Here is an 8,656-nt window from a genome sequence, read left to right as displayed (position 1 = left end):
TAGCCTTGTACCTGTCTATTGTGCCATCAGCTTTCTTTTTAATTTTATACACCCACTTGCAATCTATAATATTCCTCCCTGGCTTATAAGGAACTAGATGCCAAGTCTGATTTTTCATTAGTGCATCAAACTCACTATTCATAGCATTCTTCCAATTTCCATTTTGTAAGGCTTCTAGCACATTTTCTGGCTCACCAGTAGCAGCAAAACCCGTAAACTTAAAGTTCTTGTTATACCTGACCGTCCCATCTTTGGGCACCAAAGGTTTTGTAATACCTCGTTGTGACCGGGTCACCCGTGTAGTTGTAGTACCGGGTTGAACTGTTGCCGCAGAAGATCCAGAAGCATGTACAGGAGATCCTCCTCGTACCGTTGCAGGCGAAACTCTTTCGGCAGATGCACTGTCCCCCGTCCTCGGATCCGGCGCGTGTGGGGCAGAGGAGGGCGACCCATGAGGAGGCGACACGTGGCCGGGGACCTGCAAGGCGCTGTCGGCTCCATCATTGTGTCGCGCGTCAGGTGTCCTGTAGCCAGCCGGCTCGCGCCAGCCGTTGCATGGCGATGAAGGCAGGTCAGCCCCGCGCGAGGCCCCGACGACCGCTCCGCTGCGCCTGGTTGCATGTCGTGCACGGGTGGGCTGGCACCTGGCGGCGTCAGGGGATCAGCCCCGGGATCTGCACCAGCAGCGGGAGGCCCGCCTACACCGAATCTCTCGGGATCAGCGCCGTCAGCCAAATCGTCCTCGTGTCCAGCGCCAGTGCAACTCTGGTTCTGCATAAAATCACACGGCGGAACAACAATTTTTTGACTGCTCCAATTAGTAGCATCAGGATAACTATTAGCCAAATGATCATCTACATATTTCTCTCCCCCGTGATCAGTTGGATTTAAAAGCTCCGAAGACAAAAGAAGGATTTCGGCCCGAAGGCGAGCACCGGTGTTTGGATTTAAGGTGGCAAAGGGAAACACTGCCTTATCAAAGACTAAATCTCTAGAAATATAGACTCGTCCAATGGATATGTCAAGACACTTAAACCCCTTGTGAAGATTACTGTAACCTAAAAAGGCACACTGTTTTGATCGGGATTGGAGTTTATGAGTGTTGTATGGACGCAAGTTTGGCCAACAGGCACACCCAAAGACACAGAGAGATGAGTAGTTGGGTTTTTCGTGACACAACTTTTCAAGAGGTGTTTGAAAGTTGATGACTTTACTTGGTAGTCTGTTGATGAGATAGGTAGACGCAATGAAGGCCTCGTCCCAAAATTTGAGAGGCATGCATGCTTGGGCTAAAAGAGAGAGGCCAACTTCGACAATATGTCGATGTTGACGCTCTGCTGACCCGTTTTTCTGGTGTGCATGGGGGCAGGAAACATGATGAGATATGCCAACTTTAGTGAAAAAGGAATTTAGTTTTACATATTCTCCACCCCAGTCGGTTTGGAGAGCGAGAATTTTACGATCAAACTGTCTTTCAACAAGGTTTTGAAAGTCATGAAATTTTTGAAAAACTTCTGACTTTGTTTAATTAGGTAGATCCATGTGAACTTACTGAAATCATCGATGAAGCTCACATAGTATTTCTTTCTACCTACGGATTCAACTGCTGGCCCCCATACATCAAAGAAAATAAGTTCCAAAAGAAATTTTGATTCACTTATTGATTTCGAATAAGGCAACTGATGGCTTTTGCCTCGCTTACAAGAATCACAAACAAATTCATCAACTAACTTAACACATGGAAGCTTATTGTGGCTAATTATTTTGCTAACAATAGAAGATGAAGGATGCCCTAGGCGCCGGTGCCACCTATCCGGGGAGGGGGTGACATTTAGCACATGCTTCTTGGCGCCTCGTTCCATGTGTTTGACAGGGTATAATCCTCTCCTACCCCTACCTTGCAGCAGAACCCTCCTCGATCCTCGACCCTTTACAAAAAAAAGAATGAGGGTGAATTTCAACAAATGTATCATTGTCAATGGCAAGTCGGCTAGCAGAGATAAGACTCTTGTCTGCCTCGAGTACATGTAGGACATCATTAAGGAGAAGATCACATTCTGGGGTAGAAATATGAGATTGACCAATATGAGCTATAGTCATACCTCAACCACTCGCCGTGTGTATCTGATCTTCTCCAGTGTACCGGTCTCGAACCGTGAGCTTCTCTAGATCACCTGTGATGTGGTTTGTAGCACCACTATCCAGGTACCAGTTGGTGTCGACTCCGTATTGGGGAGCCGCAATGTTTTTCGAGCGCTTCTCTCCCCCTTGGTATGAGGAGTCATAGCGCTTCCAACACTTCCATGCTACGTGCCCTATCTTGCCGCAGATCTGACAGGTCGGCTTGGCAGAGGGATTGTTGGAGTAGTTCCCACCGCCGCCGCCGTTGCCATTGTTGCCCCCATTCCCACGGTTTGGTGGGTTGGGTGACTTGGGGAAGTTGCCACGGGCGCGGTCACCACCGCCGCCAGCCTGTTTGTTGGGGAAGATCCGGCCGCGGTCACCACCGCCGCCGTTGTTCTTGTTGAAGCGGCCACGAGTCGCGGCGTTTGCAGATGACTGAGAGGATCCGCCGCGCAGACTCATGCGAGTCTCGAAGCTCAGCAGCTGTGAATACAGCTCCGTGACGGCGACTGGTTCGACCCTGGAGCACATGGCCGAGACCACCGGGTCGAACTACTCATCGAGTCCAGTGAGGATGTGAGAGACAACATCCTCTTCATCAACCTTCTTCCCTGAAGCCATTAGTTCATCACACAAAGCTCTAATCTTACCAACGTAATTAGTGATGCTGTTATTGCCCTTCTGGAGGTTCGCCAACGTGATCCGGACGTTGACCGTCCTTGCACGCGTGTGAGAGGCGAGCATGCCTTGCACCGTGTGTCGTGGTTCTAAGTCTGATAGTAGAATAGGGGGTAGGAATGTAGAGGCAAGATCCTAGCTATGGAGGAGTTGTAGACGCAAGTTTTACGAGTTCAGGCCCTTCTCGGAGGAAGTAATAGCCCTATGTCTCGGAGCCCGGAGGCGGTCGGCTGGATTATAAGCGTGTGAGTTACAGGGGGTGCGAACCCTTGTCCTAGAGGAGGGGGGTGGCTTATATAGAGTGCGCCAGGACCCTAGCTTCCCTCCGTTACACAGGGTTCAATGTTCATAAAGGAGGAGCGTTACAGGTAACGTCCATAGTAAAGTGCTACAAATGATCATTAAATATATGAGTAAATGCCCGACCGTTGCCGTGCAGAGCGGCTTTAGGTCTTCTTTTCGTCGAGTGGTTCGATGGTCGAGTGACTTGGATAAATTGGGATCATCGAGTGGATGGTAAGTCGAGTGGATTTCTCGACATCTTTGCCGGATCCCTTCTTCTGATTCTTGAACTTATTCATTCTTAGGACAAGGACCTTGGGTAGGACGTATAGGTCAGGCCTATTACCCTACCCTAGGTTTGTGTCCACATCATTAGCCCCCGAATGGATCGAGGTTTGAGTGAAAAAGAAGGATGAAGTTGACCTTGCTTTTAATCTTGATTGTCTTGTCTTTGTCTCCAAGTGGAGGTCAGTTGTTTAGAACTTCAGCTTCGTTTCAGTCGCCTTGATCGATTCAGAAATTGCCGACTGGTTTGTACTGCTGCATCTATCGAATGATATCTCTGACATGAAATCTTTGGCGTGACCGGTTGCAAAGGATCCCGGATTTCCCGGGATTCGAAATTTTGGTGGAAACGCGCCAGGCGGAGCACCCCGCGGTAAGTGGAGTAGATAAATAGGACTTCTCGATTTCTGCGCCACCTTTTTCGCCACATATTTCGTGTGCAACTATTGGGGGGATTTGACAGGATCGCTCGGGCCCACGCGTCAGCCACTCGGAGGTAGGCCTTCAAAAGCGGCGAGGCCGAAGCGTTTGCACTGTGCGTGCCCATTCTCCTTCTTCTTCCTCTCGCATCTCCGCTTTGCCCAGACCAATCTCTCTCGACACCGTCGCTCCGCCGCCATGGGGAAGGACAAAATGGCGGCGCTAGAGCATGCGAAGAAGGCGACAGGGGCGGCGAAGAGTAAGAAAATGAATCGGGGGTCTTCGTCGCGCTTGGGGTTGCCGTCGGGTAGGATCCAGGGAGACTGGATCCGATCTTCGCTTCGGCAGGAGGACTTGGATGATATGGCCGAGCTAGGGCTGATCGTCCATAAGTCTGCACGCCTGCCGAAGGGAGAAACGGAGCCACAACCGCGGCCGGGTGAGTGTGTCTTGCTCGCCACCCACATCGACCGTGGTTTTTCGCTTCCCCCGCATTTTGGGGATCGTTGCAGAAATTAAAAAAATTCTAGGCATCACCAAGATCAATCTATGGAGTCATCTAGCAACGAGGGAGAGGGGAGTGCATCTACATACCCTTGTAGATCGTGAGCGGAAGCATTCAAGAGAACGGGGTTGATGGAGTCGTACTCGTCGTGATCCAAATCACCGATGACCGAGCGCCGAACGGACGGCACCTCCGCGTTCAACACACGTACGGTTGGGAGAGACGTCTCCTCCTTCTTGATACAGCAAGGGAAGGAGAGGCTGATGGAGATCCAGCAGCACGACGGTGTGGTGGTGGAAGTAGCGGGATACCGGCAGGGCTTCGCCAAGCGTAAGCGGGGAGAAAGAGGTGTCACGGGAGGGAGGGAGGCGCCAGGGGCTTGGGGTGCGGCTGCCCTCCCTCCCCTCCACTATATATAGGGGCCAGGGGGCGCCGGCCACCTTGTAGATCCCATCTAGGGAGGGGCGGCGGCCTAGGGGGGAACTTGCCCCCCAAGTTTGGTGGGGTGCCCCCACCCCAGGGTTTCCAACCCTAGGTGCAGGAGGAGGCCCATGGGGGGCGCACCAGCCCACCAGGGGCTGGTTCCCTTCCCACTTCAGCCCATGGGGCCCTCCGGGATAGGTGGCCCCACCCGGTGGACCCCCGGGACCTTTCCGGTGGTCCCGGTACAATACCGATGACCCCCCGAAACTTTCCCGGTGGCCGAAACTGGACTTCCTATATACAAATCTTTACCTCCGGACCATTCCGGAACTCCTCGTATCGTCCGGGCGGATCTCATCCGGGACTCCGAACAACTTTCGGGTAACCGCATACTAATATCTCTACAACCCTAGCGTCACCGAACCTTAAGTGTGTAGACCCTACGGGTTCGGGAACCATGCAGACATGACCGAGACAACTCTCCGGTCAATAACCAATAGCAGGATCTGGATACCCATGTTGGCTCCCACATGTTCCACGATGATCTCATCGGATGAACCACGATGTCGAGGATTCAATCAAATCCGTATTCAATTCCCTTTGTCTATCGGTATGATACTTGCTCGAGATTCGATTGTCGGTATCCCAATACCCCGTTCAATCTCGTTACCGGCAAGTCTCTTTACTCGTTCCGTAACACATCATCCCGTGACCAACCCTTAGTCACATTGAGCTCATTACGATGATGTCTTAGCGAGTGGGCCTAGAGATACCTCTCCGTCATACGGAGTGACAAATCCCAGTCTCGATTCGTGCCAACCCAACAGACACTTTCAGAGATACCCGTAGTGCACCTTTATAGTCACCCAGTTACATTGTGACGTTTGGCACACCCAAAGTATTCCTACAGTATCCGGGAGTTGCACAATCTCATGGTCTAAGGAAATGATACTTGACATTAGAAAAGCTCTAGCAGACGAACTACACGATCTTGTGCTATGCTTAGGATTGGGTCTTCTCCGCACATCATTCTCCTAATGATGCGATCCCGTTATCAATGACATCTAATGTCCATAGTTAGGAAACCATGACCATCTGTTGATCAACGAGCTAGTCAACTAGAGGCTTACTAGGGACATGTTGTGGTCTATGTATTCACACATGTATTACGATTTCCGGATAACACAATTATAGCATGAACAATAGACAATTACCATGAACAAGGAAATATAATAATAACCATTTTATTATTGCCTCTAGGGCATATTTCCAACAGTCTCCCACTTGCACTAGAGTGAATAATCTAGTTACATTGTTATGAATCGAACACCCATAGAGTTCTGGTGTTGATCATGTTTTGCTCGAGGAAGAGGTTTAGTCAACGGATCTGCGACATTCAGGTCCGTATGTACTTTACAAATATCTATATCTCCATTTTGAACATTATCACGAATGGAGTTGAAGCGACGCTTGATATGCCTGGTCTTCCTGTGAAACCTGGGCTCCTTGGCAAGGGCAATAGCTCGAGTGTTGTCACAGAAGAGAGTCATCGGGCCCGACGCATTGGGAATAAGTCCTAGGTCGGTAATGAACTCCTTCACCCAGATTGCTTCTTGTGCTGCCTCCGAGGCTGCCATGTACTCCGCTTCACATGTAGATCACGCCACAACGCTTTGCTTGCAACTGCACCAGCTGACTGCCCCACCATTCAAAATATACACGTATCCGGTTTGTGACTTAGAGTCATCCAGATCTGTGTCGAAGCTAGCATCGACGTAACCCTTTACGACGAGCTCTTCGTCACCTCCATAAACGAGAAACATATCCTTAGTCCTCTTCAGGTACTTCAGGATATTTTTGACCGCTGTCCAGTGTTCCATGCCGGGATTACTTTGGTACCTTCCTACCAAACTTACGGCATGGTTTACATCGGGTCTGGTACACAGCATGGCATACATAATAGACCCTATGGCCGAGGCATAGGGGACGCCACTCATCTTTTCTCTATCTTCTGTCGTGGTCAGGCATTGAGCCGTGCTCAATCGCACACCTTGCAATACAGGCAAGAACCCCTTCTTGGACTGATCCATATTGAACTTCTTCAATATCTTGTCAAGGTACGTACTTTGTGAAAGACCAATGAGGCGTCTTGATCTATCTCTATAGATCTTGATGCCTAATATATAAGCAGCTTCTCCAAGGTCCTTCATTGAAAAACACTTGTTCAAGTAGGCCTTTATGCTTTCCAAGAATTCTATATCATTTCCCATCAATAGTATGTCATCCACATATAATATGAGAAATGCTACAGAGCTCCCACTCACTTTCTTGTAAACGCAGGCTTCTCCATAAGTCTGCATAAACCCAAACGCTTTGATCATTTCATCGAAGCGAATGTTCCAACTCCGAGATGCTTGCACCAGCCCATAGATGGAGCGCTGGAGCTTGCATAACTTGTTAGCATTCTTAGGATCGACAAAACCTTCCGGCTGCATCATATACAATTCTTCCTTAAGAAAGCCGTTAAGGAATGCCGTTTTGACGTCCATTTGCCATATCTCATAATCATAGAATGCGGCAATTGCTAACATGATTCGGACGGACTTCAGCTTCGCTACGGGTGAGAAAGTCTCATCGTAGTCAACCCCTTGAACTTGTCGATAACCCTTAGCAACAAGCCAAGCCTTATAGATGGTCACATTACCATCCACGCATGTCTTCTTCTTAAAGATCCATTTATTTTCTATCGCTCGCTGATCATCGGGCAAGTCTATCAAAGTCCATACTTTGTTATCATACATGGATCCTATCTCGGATTGCATGGATTCAAGCCATTTGTTGGAATATGGGCCCGCCATCGCTTCTTCATAGTTCAAAGGTTCACCGTTGTCTAACAACATGATTTCCAGGACAGGGTTGCCATACCACTCTGGTGCGGAACGTGTCCTTGTGGACCTACGAAGTTCAGTAGGATCTTGATCCGAAGTACCTTGATCATCATCATTAACTTCCCCTCTAGTCGGTGCAGGCACCACAGGAACATCTTCCTGAGCTGCGCTACTTTCCGTTTCAAGAGGCAGTACTTCATCAAGCTCTACTTTCCTCCCACTTACTTCTTTCGAGAGAAACTCTTTCTCCAGAAAGGATCCGTTGTTGGCAACAAAGATCTTGCCTTCGGATCTGAGGTAGAAGGTATACCCAATGGTTTCCTTAGGGTATCCTATGAAGACGCATTTTTCCGACTTGGGTTCGAGCTTTTCAGGTTGAAGTTTCTTGACATAAGCATCGCATCCCCAAACTTTTAGAAACGATGGCTTAGTTTTTTTCCCAAACCATAATTCATACGGTGTCGTCTCAACGGATTTCGACGGAGCCCTATTTAAAGTGAATGCGGCAGTCTCTAAAGCATAGCCCCAAAATGAGAGCGAGAGATCGGTAAGAGACATCATAGATCGCACCATATCCAATAGAGTGCGATTACGACGTTCGGACACACCATTACGCTGAGGTGTTCCAGGCGGCGTGAGTTGTGAAACTATTCCACATTTCCTTAAGTGCGTGCCAAATTCGTGAGTCAAATATTCTCCCCCACGATCTGATCGTAAGAACTTGATTTTCCTGTCACGTTGATTCTCAACCTCACTCTGAAATTCCTTGAACTTTTCAAAGGTCTCAAACTTGTGTTTCATTAAGTAGACATACCCATATCTACTCAAGTCATCAGTGAGGGTGATAACATAACGATAGCCACCGCGAGCCTCAACACTCATTGGACCGCACACATCAGTATGTATGATTTCCAATAAGTTGGTTGCTCGCTCCATTGTTCCGGAGAACAGAGTCTTGGTCATTTTACCCAAGAGGCATGGTTCACACGTGTCAAATGATTCGTAATCAAGAGACTCCAAAAGTCCATCTGCATGGAGCTTCTTCATGCGT

The 8,656-nt window shown here is 48.9% G+C and overlaps 1 pseudogene; it reads right to left on the bottom strand.

The window, feature by feature from the left end:
- Positions 1 to 2,591: 2,591 nt before the first annotated feature.
- Positions 2,592 to 2,730, bottom strand: LOC125533303 (small nucleolar RNA Z247; annotated as a pseudogene).
- Between the last annotated feature and the right edge of the window lie 5,926 nt (positions 2,731 to 8,656).

The sequence above is a fragment of the Triticum urartu genome, chromosome 1A, assembly GCF_056163025.1.
Source record: "Triticum urartu cultivar PI428250 chromosome 1A, HENAU_Tu73, whole genome shotgun sequence".
NCBI lineage: Eukaryota > Viridiplantae > Streptophyta > Magnoliopsida > Poales > Poaceae > Triticum > Triticum urartu.
The sequence above is the reverse complement of the archived record's forward strand: the minus strand, read 5'-3'. Positions and strand labels throughout refer to the sequence as shown.